This window comes from Protopterus annectens, chromosome 4.part0 (genome assembly GCF_019279795.1).
Source record: "Protopterus annectens isolate FY-2018-M chromosome 4.part0, PAN1.0, whole genome shotgun sequence".
Classification (NCBI taxonomy): domain Eukaryota; kingdom Metazoa; phylum Chordata; order Ceratodontiformes; family Protopteridae; genus Protopterus; species Protopterus annectens.
Window position 1 is genome coordinate 387,524,297 of NC_056733.1, and position 19,236 is coordinate 387,543,532.

General features: G+C 39.2%; 1 protein-coding gene across 2 annotated transcripts in view; it reads right to left on the reverse strand.

Moving 5' to 3' along the window:
- Positions 1-19,236, reverse strand: part of GLT1D1 (glycosyltransferase 1 domain containing 1) — a 1,067,503-nt gene that overhangs the window by 490,658 nt on the left and 557,609 nt on the right. The gene's annotated exons all lie outside the window — the stretch shown is intronic.

Consider the following 19,236-nt stretch of genomic DNA (forward strand, 5'->3'; position numbering starts at 1 on the left):
GGGTGGTTCTGTATTGTAATGAGCTGAAATGGCTGAGGCATGAATTTTGATGGAGGAAAAGGAAAGGTCCTTGTTAAGCATCTCAGTTAAGTATTGAAGAATCTGAGGTAAACTGGGCACTGCTGTGGCCACCCCCTGAGTTTGGCTTCAGGAACAGAATCTTTTCCATTTTTCAGCATAGGATTTTCTAGTACTAGGCCTTCTTGCCTCCAGAATGACATCCATCACTTGCTTACTGAGGGATAGTAATGGAGAGATCAGGTAATTAGCCAGGCTGCCAGGTTCAGGATTTGAAGCTGTGGGTGTAGAATCTGGCCCTACTGGTGGGACAGCAGGGCAGCGGTCTAAGGCAGGTGCCATGGTGCCAGCAGTGACACACTGTGCAAGAGGGGGTACCAGTGTTGGCGTGGCCAGTCTGGTGCAATCAGTATTGTCCTTGGTTTGTCCTGTTTGATCTTTAGTAGTACCTTGGACTGGAGAGGCAGAGTGGGAAAGGCATAAACTGATAGTTTTTTCCAGGTGAAGGACAGGGCATCCAGTTTCCAAGCTTGTTTGTAGGGAGTCCTTGTGCAGAATTTGTCCAGTTAGTAGTTCTGGGGGGAAGCAAACAGGTCTTTCTCTGGGCTCCCCCATTTGTTTCTCAACATGTTGAATATCTTTGGTTCCAGTTTCCGCTCATGTGGGTCCATGAGATTTCTGCTTAGGTTGTCTGCCAGTGTATTCAGCTTTCCTGGCAGGAATTGGGCCTGTAGGTGCACTTGGTAGCTCAAGGCTGTGTTCCACAGAGCCATGGCTAGTCTGCAGAGAGGGTATGAGTGGGTTCCCACCTGCTTGTTTATGTACCACATAACAGTGGTGTTGTCCATCTTTACCAATAACTGTCCTGGAAGAATGTGGTCCTTGAAGGCTGTCAGAGCATTCTGTACAGCTAACATTTCTTTTTGATTGATATGCCGGTGGATTTGACTTGGGTTCCATTTGCCCTGAATGCACTGCCCTGCAAAGTGAGCTCCCCCATGCATAGTCTGATGTGTCTGTTGTTAGAGTTTGGGTGGCAGGGGTAGAGTGAATGGCAGTCCCTTGTTTTGGTGGCAGGTCTCTGCCCACCAAAGGAACTCTTATCTGTAGACAAGGTATGACAGGAATCATTGATTTTAAATCCTGAGAATGTTGACACCATAGGCTTTTTAGATACCATTGTAGTTTCCTCATATGCAGTCTTTCATATGGAATTAGTAGAATGCAAGAGGCCATGAACCCCAGGGCTTGCAGTATTTTGCTTGCAGATAGATGGGTCTCTGTGGCCAGTAGTTTGAAGCAGGCTGCCAAATGAACTTGTTTCTCTGGCGTGAGGTAGGCCATCTGGGAAGTTGTATTCAAGTTGCTCCCAGGAATGCAATTTGTTGGCAGGGTACAAGATGTGATTTCTTTTTGTTTATGGTGTACCCCAGAGAAGTTAGCAATTTCTTTACAAATGCCAGATGATTTAATAGTATGTCCTGGCTTTCTGCCTGAATTAGACAATCGTCCAGGTATGGGTATATTTGAATATTTCTTTGCCTGCAAAATGCAATGACTGGAGCTAGGCACTTTGTGAATACCCTGGGTGCAGTAGATAAGCCAAAGGGCAGTGCAGAGAACTGGTAGTGCATGTATAGCCTGCTCTGAAGCGTAGGTATCTTCTGCAAGATTCCATTATTGGGATGTGCAGGTAGGCTTCTTTTAAATCCTGTGTTGCCAACCAGGCACCTTTGCCTAGCATGGGAAGCAGTTGATGAAGAGTTAGCATCTTGAATTTTGGGATTACCAAAAATGTGTTTAGGATAGACAGGTCCAGGATGGGACGCCAGGAGTTGTCTTTTCTGGGTACCAGGAAAAGTCTTGAGTAGAAACCTTGCCCCCATTCTTATTCTGGGACAGGTTTAATAGCCCTGATGCTTAAAAGAGAGAGAACTTGCTTTTGAGCCTCTGCCCACTGATTTGGGGGTATGTCTCGCCAACCGTTTGGGGTTGGTAAGGTGTGGAAGTGGAATCTGTATCCTTGGGAAACTACATTTAAAACCCATTTGCCCAGGGTAATGAGTTCCCAATTTTTTGCATGCAGGGCAATCTTTCCCCCTAAAGGAACAGTCAGTTGAGCAGGGCTTGGAAGGTTTAAAGTTAAGTCATTGAGACAGTTTACCATAGGGGGGAGTTTTACTGCTCCCTACTTTGGAAGTGGGAGCCTCCCACTGCTTAGACCTGTGAGTACCTTGGGACTGAAGCCCGGGTGTTCTACTGGTTCTGGGTTTGGGCTGAGAGGGCCTGCAAGAGGCAGGAAAGGACCAATTCTTAGTGGGCCAATGCCTACTGAATCTGGGAGGCTGTACTTGCAGGAAATCTTTAACACTTTGCATAGATTTAGCTTTTTCCTCAATCTTTTTAAGTATTTAATCTGCTTTGTTGCCAAACAGGCGGTCTTAGTTTAAAGGAGCATCCAGTAATTTAGCTTTAACATGATCTGGCAAACATTGCTTCTTAAGCCAAGCATGCCTTCTAAGTACAGACCCAGTGACAGCAGCCCTGCAAGATGCCTCAAATGAATCAAAACCACATTGAAAAGTATGTTTTCCAACTTGTTCATCAGAATGCATTAAATGCTGTAATTCTTTATTTTCAGCACAGTCAGGAATCAACATTATTTTCTGTTTATGCAATCCAATAATATGCTGCTGACACTTATACATACGAAACTGGCAGTTTAAGGCCCTAGTGGGCAAAGTTGCAGAAGTGCATACCTTCTTACCCCATCTATCCAGCTCCCTGGAATCTCTATCAGAGGGGATAGGATTTTTGGCAATAGTAGCCTTAATGCCCTTGGGTCCCTGTGAAATGGTCTCAGGATTCACAGTAGGTTTTTAAAGAGGAACTTGTGAGAGTCAGGTACCCTGTAATACCTATCAGTTTTTTTGGGAGCAGGAGGTAAAGTGTCAGGGGCCAGGCTAGATTCCGAGAAGGCATCATCTACAATGTCCAGTACAGGGGGATAGCTAAAGACTTGTGTTGAGGCAGGAGTAAGAATTCCCTAAGCCTCTTTTTGGAATCAGAGTAATCCTGGCTTTCCCAGTGGAAATGCTCCCTAAGAGTATGCAAAGTTGCACCAAAAGAGAAATCCTCTGGAAGGGAAGCAGAGGGAATGGAGTCATCTGCATCACAATCCTCATAGGTAGATAAGGGCAAATCCTGGTCATCAGAGAACACAGAAATTTCAGAATCCTGATGATAAATGAACTGACGACGAATAGTACGAGGTTTGAATAAGGCAAAGCAAGGAATGCAGTACGAATTAAAATCTTTATGAGGTATTTGCTTTCCACAAGAAATACCATTATTAACTTTTACTGACATTGGTTTAGAGCAAGAAAAAGGATCCCCAACGAGGTACTTAGCTTAGTTGAAGACTTTGGATCTGAAATTCGAAAACGAAAATTTCAGGAGTTGGCCGACCGGCACTTGCGAACTGCTTCTGCTTCGGGCACCGCACAGCAAGAAAGACTGATGTAATGGCATCGGTTGCATGCTTTATACCCCTGACTACCTGACGTCATGGAAGATGAGACAGCAACTGATGCAGAACCCAAGACTTTGCTAATCAGGCCGACTGAGGGCTACTGCAAGCAGATAACCCAAATGTGATGACTGCAACAGCGAAACACGAAGAATATCTCCCAATTGAATTTAAACCTTGAGAAACTTCTTCATCATCCTGTCGTAATGTCAAGCCTGTCAAATCAGTTTCTGACAGGCTTCTGGTAGACTGGACTGATCTGGCAGAGGAAGAGGTGGAAAGAGGAGGTCTAAATGATCTGTGAACAGGTCTCTCCTAGAAGAAAGAGGGACACAGTATAAGGAAGACAGGCTCTACAGAAAATCTAAGCTCCAGCAAAAGAGGACTTTGTGATCCACTGACAGAGGGGTTGAACCTGAAGGTTTAAGAAGTTTTGATGATAGAGCCAGGGAAGCCACCAAAGAGAAGGAATGGTCGGAAGTGCACTTCCTATGCTCCTTGCCCCTGTTTCCTACGGCTTGTCTATACTCTTCTTCCTTTTATTGTCTTTCAGATTATTTATTTATTTATTTTTTTACAGGCAAAGCTCCAGAAGTAGCAGAAATAACCTTGGATGGTTCTCCCTCAGGGGCTGAGAGAAGTGCTTTTGGTCAAATTTGTTGCTCTGCTCAATAATAGCCTGGTAGAAGAATAAAGATAAGATCAGAACAGACAGCAACTGGTGTAGGTATGAGCACAGGCTGTAACATGCACCTTAGCAAGAATAACCTTAATTTTGGACAGGTAATGCCTGTGGGTGCAGCTGTCAAATTGGGCAAATGTTCCTATCAAGAGTGTTAACTTTCATTATTTGAAGATGTACACAGTTTTATGTGTTTGTTTATGTGTTTGTTTTAAGTTAACAAGTTATGGAGATGCTCTGCACATGTGTTTGTTTTTTTTTTGTTTGAGGGTTTTCATAAAAAGAAAAGTCTCCTAAAATGTAACATAGGTTCAAACGTATAAAAGATCAACCTGCCAAATATTAGTGGGTGAATGTAACATAAAACCTGGAAACAGACATTTAAAAAAGATGTTGTATATAAGAGATGAGATAATAACGTCTTATCATAATGGCTACACTATCCATATTATTTTGGAATGTAAATGGCCTCACAGGTTTAGAGAAAAAGGTAACAGTACTGAATTATATTAAGAGATGCAAAGTGCAAAATGCAATGCCACAGGAGAAACATTTGGAAAGAAGTGAGAAGAAAGGATTTCAGGATGGATATTCAGCATAATATCAAGGGCAAAGGAGAATGGGAATACTTATTAGAGGAGCTGCAATAGTGATAGAACAGGAAAAGATGACAATGACAAATCTGTAGTAGTAAGGGGATACTGGCAAGAGAGAGGAGGATTATGCTGGTATGCATTTATATTCCACCTAAAACTGCTGTTATGGAGCTTAATAAATTTGTGGGCGAATAATCAACTTTCAACAGGAAATACTATTTATAGGTGGGGACTGGAACTTGATTTGCAACAAAGAGGATGCATCTGGAGACCTAGAAAGGAAAATACAACAAAAGAGGGTAGACTTCAAAAGAAATGCACAAAAATATTTGGTGCACGAGACGTGAAACTGCAGTAGTAGGAAGTTGGACAGAATTTACATATTATTCCTCAAGGTACAATAAATGGGCTAGACTAGACAGAAATTATATTTCACAGGAACATGTGCAATTAACTGAAAGCTTCAACAACCATCCAAAAACTATTTTAGATCATCCACCACTATAAGATAAAGATGCAAGTTACTGAAGTAAAAATGAGACACCAGCTCTTCCCCAACTGCCTATTAAAAAGAGAGGAACTGAATGAATGGGTAGTAGAAATTATTTGAGAGTTATTAGGGAAGATAAAATGAAAGTGGAGTTTAAAAATAGGGTAGAAATAAAAGAAAAGAGATAAAGAGATACAATAAGAAGTAAAAGGAATTATTTAGAGGGGCTGACAAAGTCTAAAGTACTGCAGAATAAGGGGAATCTCACAGAACAAGAAGAGGTGCAAGTGCAGAGTGCTAAAGAGAAAATAAGGGATGACCTGGATAATATGCATGAGTTTAGAAAGACTGCTGTTAAGCTTCTATTTGTTGATAACTCCAGAGCACAAAACCTTTTAGCACAATGACTTTTGCAACAGAAAATAGAAAGGGTTGTTGCCAACTTAGCAAGCCTATAACAAGCAAACTAACCAAGTGTAATGTAGAGGTATTAGAGATATTTTAGAAATTTGGTGAAAATCTGTATCAAGCAGAGAAATGCAGAAATCAAGAAAGATCACAAAAGGAAATATATATGGAAGACTTAAACATGCTATGGTTAGAGGTGGATGAGGCTCACCAATTAACAGTTAAGACAGGAGGAAATGAAAAAAAAACAGTGACATACAATCAATCTCGAGGAAAGTCTTCAGGAATAGATCACATCCCCATGGAAGCTGGGAGGGAAGAATGTGATATAGATCTGAAAGGTTTTATTTAACAGTATTTTAATAGGAGGAGAAGCGCCAACATCCTAGAAGAAAGCTTTAGACCCCTCAAACCCCATTTCAATTTTAAACCATGATTATAAAAAGTTTATGTTCTGCATTCCTGTTGTGCATCCAAAACATGGACTATTATCCCACCTACTCTTAGATCAGCTGAAAACCTACTTACCTTCAAAAAGGGCATTCTATCTACTTTTATACAAACATGGCTAAGCTGGGGTCTATATTAGCAAGTTGAAAATACGTTTGAGCGAATACCTAATAAGCAACACAAAGTGCGAAAACATTAAATATTGAAATACATAAATCCCAAAACTTAAAATGTCGAATGCTTTTATTTGGCCAGCAAACAAAACCTGATGTGATACCGTAAGGAACTAAACTTACTGAAATTAAAAAAAAACACCTATAATTGCTAACGTGCACATAACTACAATACATATCACATGATCCACTCAGCAGTACCATACCTAACCTAATACTTCCACCCATGAACTTTTGTGCATATAACGTAAACAATAACTTAAACAATAAATAAATGAAATTTAAACCCCATATAGTAAATGGTGCATATCATTTAGATGTTAACAAACATACATTTATACTTTAAGCAACATAGTTACAACACGAAGAAACTGGGAACTGTTGTATTCGCGCTTGTTTGACAGTACAGACTGCAAACGTCTTTCATGCTCTAAAGTCTTTCTTTTCTTCGGTAATACAGAACAAGCTGACATTAGTTGAAGTCGGATTTCATCTACATTGTTTTGTTCATGAACTAATATAGACAACACACACGGAATATCGGAGATTCATCTTCCAAGGAGACACCTGATTCGCCGATGCCAACCTTCAACATAATTTTGTGTTTGCGGCAATGAATTATCGTTTAAACTTGACACGTTCCAAATTGAAACAGGATACATAGGAGGAAACTCAGCACTGAAATAAATAGGACATGCTGGAGGGACAGATTCATAACCCAGAGGCTCCCTTCACTCTGGAATAAAATCCCAGTCCAGGTTAGGCAGATTCCCTCACTGACTCTCTTCAAGAGGAATCTTGATGAGTGGATGGGAGATCGTAGGTTTACCCCGGGTATCACTTCTGTGTCACTGTTAGACAGAGGCACAGTATACTAACCTTGAAAAAGGGCATAGCAAAATTAATTTAAAATGGGTGGCGAAAGCCAAACATACTCTGGCTAGGCTTATAAATGCCCTAGGGCAGACAGCCTAGTATGAACCTATGAACTTACTTACCTAATGTTATAGAGCGAGTAAACTGCTTCCTTACATGACCCAAAACAAATACATCTGAAAAGTAACAGAGTAACTCTTTACCCTGTACAGGAAATTCTTTAGATAGCTCTTTAAATGCTGGTATGACCTCATCTTCAGGGAGAAAACTTAACGCTATAAGCTCCTTTACAGCTCTTTGAAATTCAACACAACTGCCATACAATTGTGATAGTTGCAACTGTTGTACTTTGCGCCATATACACTGAGAGAAATGGAATAAACATCCTTTGTTGCTGACATCACTAAAATTAGCTGCTATACTTTTTATTGCAGCTAATTCAAAATCACATAGTAAAAACTTCACATTTGAAGTTACATCTAACTGTGTACATAATGTGAAAACACACTCCCACATGACATTATATGATTTGAAGGATTTTTTTGTCATAAGACAATACAAGGGAACACATTTTTGATTGTCATTACCTGAAATTAAGTCATGAACTTTCGTTAAAAAGACACCATCCATGAACCAAATTTCACTCCTGCAAAGGTCAATTAAATTTTCCTTAGGTGTGAATACCAAAACATTAAGTTAGAATAAATATCTACCTTACGTTCTTGAATAAAGGTAGACTCTTTCAACTTAAAATCATCTAAACATACTGAACTTAATGTAGTGCAGGGTTTAGAGTGAGTAAGTAAACTTTTTCGCCTCTCTCTATGTACACGCTGTAAAAGGGACCTACGAGTACGCAATGTAACAACACTCTCCAATGAAGTACTAGCCAAAATGTCATCTACCAATAATGTAGGTGTATGTCTGCAGTCTTTAGACATTTCTCTTAATTTACTGCAAGCGACGTATTTATCAACCTCAGTTGGATCTGAAGCATGCTGATGTACAGTTGATTTCAGTAACATTTCCTGCAAATCTTTACTGCTAGTTATAGCCCTACCTTTACATTTAAGGCTATTTTTCAATCGACAACATCAATACTTTTTCGTTTTTATAGTTTTCTCTAATACATAGAAATACCCGTCAATTATAGGCATCTGTTTCATCTTTTGAGACTGTATAGTTCCCATACATATTACCTATCACACCAGGTCCTGTTGAAAGAGCGTAAGCCATTGTTGCAGATAGTAAATGCAATATGCACGCTATAGTACTGCTCAAACTGCACGTAAATAGTACACGCAAAACAACATTTACATTTTAAGCAATACATATTTCTTTTTCTGTAATAGACATTTAATATGTAGCACAGAATAGAATATACGTAATATATATTTATAAAATTAATTTAAAGTGGAACTTGGAATTTAATTTTATATTACTTAAGCCACGCACTTACGTCATAGATGTCAGTTGGTCAACTAAAACATTTCATTCTTAGTTTTTCCGATATTTACAGACTTCGACATTACGTTCTTTCAACTAACATGTGTCGCTTATTAGGTATTCGCTCAAATGTATTTTCGACTTGCTAATATAGACCCCTATGCTGCAGTAGTTCCTCTCCCAGTTAGTACCACCACCTACTTTTGACCAATCTGTTACATCTACTGACACAATCAGTGTGCAGGCTGTCTATATTTAATGATAAGCTACCTGCTCTTTTCAACTTGATTATAAGTTCTCTTCTCTTTTTCAACTGGCCTCAGCAAAAACTTCTCAGTAGATTTTTTTTTGCTTATTACTTTGACTCCTCTCTGATCTCATTACTCGTAATACTCTTCAAGCTTTGCAGTTCTCATAATCAAATACTGTCACCATGCATTGTCACTGCGACTTTTTCATATTAGTTTTCTTCTTGTTCCTAAGAGCCCATTTCTTATTTCATGGTACTTTCTTTTGTTCTTGGATTTTGTATTATATTTTATATTTTTCTTCTGTACTGATGGAGCTGTTCTGCTGTTATATTAGTTTTACTTTGTATTTTGATTTTGTTGTACATTTTGTTTTTATCCAATGCATTGCTGGTGCATTTTTTTCTGGGCCTCTACTGAAAAGAAGTCTACTGATGCCCAGTTGGACTTCTTCCAGTAAACAAATGAAAATAAATAAATAAATAGAATAGATAGACAGCGGGATAGACATCAGGAATATGAGACTACCTCTCAAAACAGAATGCAACAGAAAGATGGCCAAGCAGCTTTTTAGATGTTTGATGGGGAGGGGTCTTGATGTGGTTCCTAGATAAAATAATCTGTCAGTCTGACAAATACCAGTAGCTCCCTATATTTAAGGACTGCATTGTTACAGTTTCCTCTCTCTCTCTCTCTCTTCTTCATAAAACAATATAATTCCTGTTTATGAAGATAATTAATATTATGAAACATACAATTACATTTGGGTGTATCTTGTGATCTGTTTCAACAGACTTAATTAGCTTTACTTGGCTATACACAGTGTAAGGATTTCAAATTTTAGAGCATTTTTGCAATGACAATTCTAACTTAAAAATGCAGCACTGAAAATTTCAGAAATCTTGCAATATATACACAAAGCTGAAAAAAGAAGAAAATATAAACAGTTAGGATACACTATGAAGATCAGAGGTTGAATTGTTACTGAAGAAAAGGGCAAATGGTGTCAACTTGAACTCTCAAAAGAATAAAAATATTCCCCTAAGCTAAGAACTGCAAGCAGTACTTAAATAGAAAGGTAGTTAATGGCTAAGGCAAATTTATTGGACCTTTTTATTATAAAGATTATGAGACAAAGTACTAAAATCAAAGACATTTGTGTTGGTCACACTGTTTTCTACGTATTGTGTATTAGTAGTGACAGCAAAAGTTCATTGACTATATATTTGTTCTGGCTAACACTATAAAAGCAAGAAAACAGTATTCATTCTTGGTCACAAGAAAATGCTGTTTTGGGAGTGTCCATGTGTTTGGGTATGGTATATATAACTGGGCATCTACAGTTGTGCTAGTTTCAGTGCTGTATATGTGTATATATATTTTGTTGTTAATACCTGTGTTAAAAAAAAAATCACTTAAAGCAATGGCAGTGACACTTAAAGTAATTTCAAACCTGTCAGCATGCAGACTAAGTAAATAAATTAATATAGGTGCCTGGAAATGCTGGTCCTAATTAATGAGTTATTCTGTTCTATGAGATGTATATTTCATTTTATCAATTTAGTTTGAGTTTCTATCAAACAGCTAGAAAGAATAATCAAGTCAGTGACTACAAGCCTCAGTGTAATAAAAAAAATAAAATGTTCCAGTCTTTAAGTAGTGTAACTGGCAAAGGCACTGGGCCATATTCTGAAAGGTTGCTGTGAGGTGTAAGGCTGGTATACCTCATGGTGGTGTGAGACTGGTATACCTCATGGTGGTGTGGTGTAAGACTGGTATACCTCATGGTGCTCCACCTGATGAAGTGAAGCATCTGATAGGCTGGTGCGACAAACAATCTAGCAATAAATGTAAACAAAATCAAAAATTTAATAGTGGACTTCAGGAAGATTCAGAAGATACATCAACCTCTGGAAATTAAAAAGTAAAAAATGCACCAAGATAACACACAGCAAAGTACAAAGTGGTAAGCGCTTTCACAACCAAAGTTGCTTCATCAGACACCACAGTAAAAAATGCACAGGTTTAAATAGAGATTCTAAAATGCCAATTAATCAATAAAAATCACACAATGATTAAGTAGCTGTGAAAAACAATTAAGCCTCATGCTCAACCTAAAAAAAGCATTGCTTAAAAACATTGCTTAAAAACATTGTACAAGAAGGAATCAAATACTATACATGAGAAAGCACTTAAAAACCTTATAAAATCATTATAAAACATGGGAAAATACTAGGCAGGAAAAAGTTAAATAGAATACTTGGAAACTAATAGTTAAATACATTAGACTAATTTTGAAAGAACTTAGCTAATCTTAATGCTTGACATGTCTAGCCTTTAAAAAAGGGACCAAGGAAGTAGTAGCATTCAAACCAGGATACTTTTCAGCATTACGTTTCAAAATCCACTTCTGTTCATGTCCCTCTGTGATATTCTCAATGTCACCACCTCTGGGGTTTCTATGAATATGCTGTAGAACAAAGAACTTAAAGGAATGAGAACGGCCATTGGACATAACATGATTGGCTAGAGCATTTGATGGTTTATTATTACTAATATCTCTTAGGTGGTCTAGAATACGATCTTTAAGCATTCTATTTGTTTTTCCTACATAAAAAGCAGGACAATGTACACAAAAACAATAATAGACCACATCTGTAGATCTGCAATCAGTGTATTGATTAGTGTACAAAGAAAATTTCCTAGTAGGATGTACTTATTTATTTTTGCTATATATAAATTGACAAGCACTGCAATTCCTGCATGGAAAAGTACCATGCCGATTGGATCTAATAATAGTTCTAGATAATTCACCATGACATAGATGTTGTTTAAGGGATTTATTATTTCTAAAACTAAAAATAGGAGAATGTCCGACCTTGTCTACCAGTCCAGGCACTTCTTGTAGCAAATACCAATGCTTTTGACTACATCTAAGTATTGATTGATGTTACTGGAAAACTGAAACACCACTCTAAAATCATTACTAGTTCTGTTAGTATATCTTGTATTGTCAACAGCATCACCAGCATTAAAATAAGGTTTACATCTAGTGCTTCTCAGCTTCCAGGCATTAGAGATAGTCTGTTCAATGTCTGCAAGCGAGTATCCCCTATGTAAAAATTCTGTTTTTAAATTAGATAGGGCAACTACTGCATCTTCATCTCTGCTATGTGGTCGCAGTGTTCTAAAAACCTGACCCTTGAGCACGTTCCTAGGAACGTGTCTAGGGTGCATACTAGATTTGTACAAAAGAGTATTTTTCTAGTGGGTTTAAAATAAATATTACTGCAAAGACTATTTAAAACAGATTTACTAATCTGCACATCAAGGAAACTGATGTCAGTGTTGGAACTATGGTAAGTGAACCTTAAAAATCAGTAGTTGAATGCAAATATTCCACAAACTGTGCCAAATCAATACCAGAGCCTCTCCACAGCATAAACACATCATCTACAAAGCGGACGTACCAAAGTATTTGTCCAAAGAATGGATTATTGTTTGACAACACATTTTGCTCTTCCCAGCTGACCAAAGCCAAGTTGGCGTAGCTATTTGCACATGCAGTGCCCATGGCCACACCAACTTTCTGCAAAAAGAATTGCTCCTGGAACATAACAATGTTGTTCTCTAGGATAATCTCTAAGAGACTACAAATCAACTGTATCTTAGTGTTGGTGAAACACTTATTCACAAAGAAAATCCCTAATGCTGTCAACACCCCAGGTGTTAGGTATACTAGTGAATAAGGATTCAATGTCTAATGTAACAAGGACAAAATTCTCATTAACATCAACACTTTCCATTCTATCATAAAGCCTTTGTAAAAACATCTTTGTATCCTTCAATATTGTATGGCAGTTTGCCAACAAACCATGCAAACATCCTCTACATAAATAGAGAGAGTTCAGTACACCACCCAGTGCCTGAAACAATAGGACGATGGGTGGAGATAACACATTTTTGTGTATTTTGGTAGGCCATATACCCTGAGAACAAGTGGTTTATACACATTAAAATACTTAAAAAGTGAATCATCTATTAAATTCGGGATTAGTAAATCAAAAATTAAAAAAGAAACTATCTATAATAGCGTTAACAGTAGGCTTGGAAATGCATTGATATGTATGCGTATCAAGTAAAAGTTTCTCCATTTGTGTGACATATAAATCCTTGTCCATTAACACTATACCACCTCCTTTATCTGCCTACTTAATAACTATTGAATGTATATTTTGTAATTCTTGCAGGGCTCTGTGTTCATCTACTGTCAAGTTATAAAATGACATACTAGTATCAGTTAAGTTGTTTAATTCTCTAAAAGCAATTTCACATACATCTATGAATCGTTGAATACCTGTTGGTAAAGCTGGAACAAAGGTACTAGGTTTTCTGTATATATTATGTCCTTTATTACCTGCAGTAGTATCTGTAGATTCAGAAGATACATCAACCTCTGGAAATTAAAGGGGTGACAGTGGAAAAAAAAACAAAGTTCCTGGGGGTGCACATCTCAGAGGACCTATCCTGATCGACTCATATTAGCCACACAATGAAGAAGGCACAACAATGCCTGCACTTCCTACAGAAACAGAGGAAGGCCAACCTGTCTCAGTCCATCCTCAAAGCCTTCTACAGGGGGGCCATTGAGTGCATCCTCTCACATAACATCATTGTCTGGTATGGTAACTGCAAAGCATCTGACTGAAAGGCTGTCCTGAGAGTAGTGAGGACAGTGGAAAAATTCATTGGTTCCTCAGTCCCAACCATGGATGATCTGCATGAGACTCAATGTCTGCGAAGTGCTAAGAAGATAATCAACGATCCCATTCACCATGCCCATGGCATGTACTTCCGCCTTTCCTCTGTCAGGTGGTATCGCAGCTTACACTGCAAAACATCTAGACTATACAGGAGCTTCATAAGGCTGATTAACTTGAATGCCAGGCATGACAGCTAATAATCAGATCGATATGCCATTTGCTGTAAAGTATCATCTATAGTAATCACTCTGGCAAATTGCTTCAATAACTGGTACAGTTTGCCTGATTTCTTATGCTATTACTTCCTAAATGTGCAATAGTCAGGAGTGAGTCATCACTCCATACATGTGTAATATGAACATCAGAATATATCATACTACAACTGATGGAAGTGCAATATTCTAAGCAATCACAATGTGAAGCCAAAGTCTTGCAATACCTACTAGTAAAATATTGTCTAATGTCTTCCTTTCCAGTTGTGGTAATTTATTGTGTTGTTAATATTTTAATTATTATTGTATGTGCATTAGTCTTAATGTCATTCAAACTATGTGTTCAATGTTATGTCTTGCACGGGGAACAAAGCAATGTAATTTCATTCAGCTTGCATGCTGTATATAGCTGATCGACAAAGTGTACTTTGACTTGACTTTGACTAATCATTTTCAATTCACAAACAGCCCTTCTACAGTACTGTACCATGAAATGGTGCAGCACCATGATGGGTTCTTTGTGGTCTACTGCAAATGGTAATGGGGCACTCCAGGTGAGCTGGCTGTGCTAATTTTTCATGAGCTGCCCCCCAGAAATGCTTGCAGTAAGGCATTTACATAACACAGTGATTCAGGGAGTTGCTTGGCTGTGTAAGTTACCTCTGCCAGCAGTGTTAATGAAGATTAACAAAAGCTCACATCCACCCATTGCTTCTACTGGGTGAGATTGTGTTAGAGGCAAGTGCCAGGGAGTTTATTGGACAGGTAGTGGTGGTGAGAGTGGACCGTGTGTGTGTCTCTCTCTCTCTCTCTGTCAGTCTGCGTTGTCACAGTAGGAGAGTTAGTTAAGTTACAGGAAGGGAATGTGTGTCTGTGTCTGCGCATTGGTGAGCATGTCTGAGTGCAATTAGGTGGGAGGGCTATTTGTGTCTGTGTGTGTGTGAATGTTTGTGTGTGAGGAGCTGTTACACCTCTACAATCCCCTAGACTAATAAGCAAACCATGCAATACTGGAGACTGGGTAATACTAGCCACCAGGGATACTCTTTATATTGTGTTATAATGAAACAGAGTCAAACCCTGTACCCTTGGCACTCGTGCACAGCTTTTTAGCAGTGTCAGCTGTCTGTGCCACCATTATACACCAGAGATACTTCTAACGTATTACTTTAAGTGTTTGACAATTGAAAAGAGAAAAAAAAGTAAATGGGTGGCACAAGTTCAAACCCTGCACCCATAACACAGAAAGCAGACTGTCAAGCAGGTGCCTTAACCCTCTACAGTAAATGAAGAGTTAGTCTAAAATTTCATTTTTTACATCATAAGAAGTATGAAACTCTGACTGGTATTATTCACGGACTGTAATGGTCCTTGAGTTATGAGGGAAAGAGCACATGTAAGAGGTGTCAGTAAGAGCACTCTATAATCAGGGACAGATGAAACAGTTCAGGGTATCGTCCATGTGGGAGAAGCACTGGGACAAAAGGGGGAGGAATACGGGTCTATATTAGAACCACGAAAGCCCGTTTAAATGAATACATAAACGTCGACACATTTTGCATGAACCGCGAGTACACCGAATGCCCGAAACCGTGAAATTCAAAATCCCGAACTGGCATACTTGGCCATCCCCACCGCTCGCTACATACTACCCACCCAAACAAAATAAATAAACCACATACATACACAAACCAAAATCCTACTTCTAACCCTACACTAAACCTTACATACATTACTATCTATGCACTTACCTTAACCAGCACCATAACCCTAAGGACCGTAACTATCGCACACTTACCTTAATGAGCTATACCCAAACAAAATAAATAATCCACACACATACACTTAACAAAACCCTACTTCTAAACCTACACCAAACCTTACATACATTACTGTCTATGCACTTACCTTAACCCACACCCTAACCCTAAGGTCCGTAACTATCACACACTTACCTTACAGAGCTATACCACAGAAGGGCCAACTATACTGATTCGAGATTTTGAATTTCGCGGTTTCGGGCGTTCAGTGTACTCGCAGTTCACCCAATATGTGTCGACGTTTAAATATTCATTTAAATGGGCTTTCGCGGTTCTAATATAGACCCGAGGAATACAGACAACACCAGGGAAAACTCTCAAAATATTATTTGGACTCACCGAAAAAGATAATACAGCAATAGGTCTTGCATCACGATGCACTTTATGAACAATGTGAATAATGATACTCAAATGCCTAGTATTATTTACTGACTGTAAAGATCTTTGCTTTACAAGAGCAGGGACCTTCTGCACATGAAGGGTCAGGTAAGAGCTATATCTGAGTGTGTCTGAGTCTGTGTGTTTCAATGTGGGCAAGTGAGTGGAAAAGTGAATGGAGAGCTTTGCCAATAAGATTCAAGGGCTGCTTGCACTGACTACTATATGAAAGTGTTGATTTTCACTTGCAGTACTTACAGACTACTCAAAAACATGTCAATCAGACGATAATGAGGTGTTTCCTCATTGCAGTTTATAGGTTCATAGGTGATTATTAGGTTAACGGCTTAAGGGCCCTTACAAGCCTAGCCAATATAAATTGATTTTAACCAATATATGGCCCTTAGGGGCAAGAGGATGGCATGAATGTGTGCCTGTGCATTGAGTATCTTACAGACTGTCCCTGTTCATAGTGGACAAAGGCACTACCCCAGGTGTGAATTTGCGATTCCTCACTCATTGATCTAAACTGTGTTTGAAGAGGGCCAGGGAAGGGTTATACTCAATGTGAATAGGAAGCCTGTTCCAAAGAAGGGGCAATATCTGAGACACATATCTGTCTCTCCAGCATGTTTTGTTTTTGTTGCTGACTAAGTTTAGATCCCTAGATCGGGTAAACCCTCATGCTGTTTGACTTGTAGATGTCTAGCAGCTCCATCAGGGCTGAAGTTGTTAGTGCCTTGTAGGTCAGGTATAAGTCACCCCTTAATAATCAGTGGAAGACAGAGTAAAGGAATAGGGCTTTTAGTCTATTTGCATAGTTCATATTGTTTACACCATGTTTTTTTCTTTGTGAGGAACCTCTGAGGTCACTCAAGCTGCTTAAAGAGTACCTAGTCAAGTACATGCCAAATGGCTCACTGTACTCGATTATTGATGTAATGAGGGCCGAGTACAACAGCACTATAATTTCCTTGGATCTGAATGACATACCTTTACTTAAAAGTTGTGCCACATAAAAGGAGTTCCTCACCACTGTGGACACATGAAGGTTAAAGTTCAGGCTACTATCTGTGTACCTAGATTTCTCACCTCTGATTCCACTCTACGGGAAGTGTTACTGATATTGTAAATTGCAGGGGTATTTGACTTCCCAAAGGGTAAGATGATACCTTTTCTGCATTTAGTTTTAGCCCATGGTTCTGGCACCAATTATTTGATCTAGACTGTGCTGGAAAATACCTACACGCTGGGTGATTTAATGACTGCCCCCAGCTTGCGGTCATTGGCAAACTTTGTCATCCAGGAGCCTTCCACATTTGCCTTGATTTCAGAGAAGTATATTCCAAACAGGAGTGGCCCCAGTACTGAGCTCTGTGGCACATCATTAGTAACTGGCATATTGCTGGATCTGGATTCACCCACTTTAACCACATGTCCTTTCCGTGAGTCAGCCGGCTATCTATCTGGTGACATAGGAATTTATGCCCAGTTTTGAGTTTATTTATAATACCTGAATGGGGAATTGTGTCAAATGCCTTGGTCAGGTTGAGGTGGGCAGTATGTATTGTTTTACCCTCATCCATGGCCTTAGTGACTTACTGAAAGAAATCCACCAGATTCAGTAGGCATGACCTGGTCTTGACAAATCAGATTTGGGCTGGGTCCAGCGTTTGGTCTCCTATGTATTATTTATCTGGTCCAGGATTATTCTTTCCATGGCCTTACATACAAGGCTAGTCAAACTTATGGGTCTGTAATTTCCAGGTTCTGTAGACGGTCCCACTTTATGTAGAGGGATGACTGTTGCTGTCCTCCACTCTATCTGGACAAAAACAGTCCGGAGTCTGTGGTTAAATAAAGATCCTAATGGGCCTGATAAGTCCTGATTTACACTGTTTGAGAGGCAACCTGGTATACTCTCAGGCCCCATAAAAGCTATATTTTAGAGAGCGCAGTGGCAGCCTATCCTTTGGTAATAATTAGCAGTAGAGTGGTGGAAGGTATTTCTTGGGGAAGAACTGGAGGTGATGGGGAGGTGAAAGTTCAGCTGAATTTGTGAGCCAGTAGATCTGCTATGTCTTCTGGCCTGAGATTAAGTGATGCCATCTACAACTAATTCTGTACTTTGCTGGTGTTGCCCTTAAGATTGTGGACATAACTGAAAAAAATGCCTTATGGTTATACTTAGCTTTGGAGGCAATTTTTATCTCAAAGTCTGCTTTCAAATATTTGTCTAGTACCCTGATTCTCTTGCGTAGACTAATGAGGGTCTTATGTCTCTGTTGTGCACATTCCTGCTTACTTCTCAACAAGATTTGCTTTCTTTTGCTGTAGAATTTATGCCTATTAGGGGTCCACCAGGGTGGCTTGTTTTTGCAGTTTGACCTGGGTTTATTTCGGGCTGGTACTGCCATTTTTATGCAGTTGTTTATATAGTCAAACATGGATTTTGTGTATGCTTCTGCATAGGTTTCTGTGTTTTTTGGATTTGTGGGAGCTTCAAACTAGCTATGCCATCCCCTAAAAGGGGCGGGGGCAATTTAACTTACAGAAGTGCTTAAAGTGTTTGGGGTTAGGTGGGGGACTAGTTTTACCTTTATTTCAAGGGAGATTGCTTTGTGATCTGATCTTGTTAGTGAGGACATAGCATGGGTGGGGGGGGTTGCAGCAGTATCTCATATTTGCGAGTACCAGATCTAGGATATTTGCTCCCCCAGTGGTAGTGCAGGCTAGCTACTCTAGTGCATTTGAATTTATGAAGTCAAGAAATTAGTTAATATGTCTCTGAATCACATTATGCCTCAGCAAGGAAACAGCTGCTTTTGGCAGCAACTCTTACTGTTACCAGGTGGGAGTGTTCTTTATTAATGCCCAGGACCATCACCATATTAAATGCTTTGAGGGCAAGCATGTCTGTTAAGAAGAAGACAGCATTTAAACTATGGCTTTGCTTCTAAAAAATAGTGGTTGGGATGAGTAGGACATCTACAGACTGCATTGCAGTGAAAATCAGGGGCACACTGTGTTTAAATCAATCGTTGACTGCTGCTCAAGGACATATTGGTAAGCTTGCAAAGCGCTTTATGGACAGAATCAACATGCACACAAGATTAGAGTCACACTAAAAACCACACACCATTCCTG